A 2,607-nucleotide genomic window follows, 5' to 3' on the forward strand; every position below is an offset into this window, starting at 1 on the left:
TCAACCAAAAATATTGTATTCGATAAAAAAAAAATTTGACAATTTTAACAAATTTCACGTGAACACAGTGGTTGGCTTTCTACTCACACTTGTGGCACTATTTTGGTCATTGACACTATTTTGTATAAGAAGTATATGTTTATGTTTGCGTAAATTGATTATTGGTGACCAGTTCTCTATCTCATCTTTGCAACCAAGGGTTCTGGTGTTGGCCTTTAAGGGATTACTAACTAATTCACATGTATTAATAAAAATAGTTTAAAATATTAAATCTGTTATAAAAATTTTACTGGTTTTCAATACCACTCTCCTACTCTGGTCGCAAGGGTTCTGGTGTTGGCCTTTCAATATTAAACTAAATTCTAACATCTATTAATTTTTACTCTTTCATTACCCTTATTAAACATGGGCATATATGGAAAAAAATATTTAATACTCATTAAAACTATCATGAGTCTCATAAAAACAACCAAAAATATTTTCTACAACGACTGTTATAATAAAGATTGGAGGGAATATTTTCTTTGCGATTGTCTCTGCTGTTTCCAAGTGTTGGATAGTTATATATTTTAGTGATACTTTAATTTTGATCATACTTTTCTACGTTGACATTTTACCCCGCGATCTAAAATATTAACAGTACTACGTAACTTGATCTTACATCATTAAAGTTCTCACTGGCCGACATTAAAAGCTTATCTTGTAGTAGTGTGTGTATTGTATGATTGGATTCATTTATATGGGGTCAAGAGCTTCTCTATCATAGTAGAGTGTAATTAGGTTGAATCTTTTTTCTTTGTAATCACAATGTAGACCTTTCATCATGTTTTTTTTAATTCTTTTAATTATGACAGACCTTTAAACATTTCTTCTTTACTTTACTAATTGGCTTTGACTATTTGATTACGTGGAATTCTCTTTTTAATCATGGTAATTAAGACGTTCAAAAGGTTATCCCATTTTTTATTATGATATAGCTAAATGATCTATTATAAAATTATACAAGTTTAATTTTTATGGTTGAGAAATTATGTGCTACATATACGCATAATTCAATGTTTCAATAATTAAATGAGTGCACATAATTAAAGTCAAAAACTATCAGAACTACTCCCTCTAATCCTTATTATAAGGCATTCTTAACTAATTTTCACACATTATATTACGGAGTGACCGTTAAAACATTAAATCTGTCCTAAATTAATACTTGCTTTTTCAAGTTTACCCCAACTTAAATCATGTTGAAAGAGAAAATTGCTTATAAAAGATGTCTAATAATAACGGTCAGACGGAGTCTAATTTTAATGGGATGTAGCATTTCATGCTTTCCCATCAGGATCATAATTTCCACGATTTTAAACATGTATAAAACACAAACATTATTCTCTCATTAACACTTTAAATTAGTGCATTGTGCGGAGAAGGTGGCCAGCTCTTGACTATGAGTTGCACAAGGTTTCATTGTGCGGCCAGTGTGGTCCTCCTGCTAATTCATGCAACGATCTGTTTATGCTTTCTCACTTTTGTACTATAGATCTGTTGATTGCAACAAAAGTTAGTGGAAGTAAAGATGAGCACATTCATCTTTAACAATTCAAAAACAAATAGAAAGCTGATTTGTATGTGTATCTGCACATTCATCTCATCAACACATTATGTGGTTGCTGAATCATATTTCCATTCTCCATTCAGTGTTTATCGGCGATATTACATTGTTTACACTTCCAATTTTCAAACCCCACCACTTACATATACAATTCTTCTTCGTCAGATGGTGGGGGAGGGGGGAGTAAGTTAATTCAATAGTAGTACTATGTATTAGACGAGGGCAATGACTCAAATCTTTAAATATTCTAAGACTTTAGGTTCAGAAGTTGTGTTTAATGATGATTTTGTAGCCAAAACCCTCGTAGTGTAGTGGCGTATATAGTGCCCTATGTTGGCACTGATCGCAGGTTTGAATTGCGCCTGTGAATATTTAGTTTAATTTGCTGAGTATTCTCAAGATGGTTCCATGATTTTCTACTTCTAATCAAGAAGAACAAGCACCTTGAAGTTACATTCGAACACGAATCGACAACCTCCCACTTAAATGTTACTATATGATATAATTGTAAGGAACAATTTTCTATGTCTGCGTAATCTTTCACAACTTTATTATTGACCATGTGATTCCAAATCCTGGCTATATATATATATATATATATATATATATATATTAAAATTTAAAGTTTTTCATGTAAGGCCTGCCTTCAAAAGTTAAATACATAAATGGAGTTTCTAGTAAATTTTCATTAGCCCCAAACGGTTCCACTTTCTTTCATTCATTCATCATTATTATTACTACTACTATTACTAAATTTTTTGGCTTCTCGGGTTGTAAAGAAAGCTAAGTCATGTTGGTGCAAAAGGCAAAGTTACGTATTAAAAGAAACCAAGATTTTGTTTGGACAATTTGAAGGGCAAATTCAACGTCTCGATCAACATGATTTGATTTCGGAATTTGGAACTTACCTTTAATATATGCATGCCTAACGGCGGGGTAATTCAGGGAATTATATAAAATGTTTCTAAACTTTATGCCATACATAAATAACTTTCTTAACA

This window comes from Neltuma alba, unplaced genomic scaffold (assembly GCF_004799145.2).
Source record: "Neltuma alba isolate B1F8T4 unplaced genomic scaffold, ASM479914v2 tig00005910_pilon, whole genome shotgun sequence".
Taxonomy (NCBI): domain Eukaryota; kingdom Viridiplantae; phylum Streptophyta; class Magnoliopsida; order Fabales; family Fabaceae; genus Neltuma; species Neltuma alba.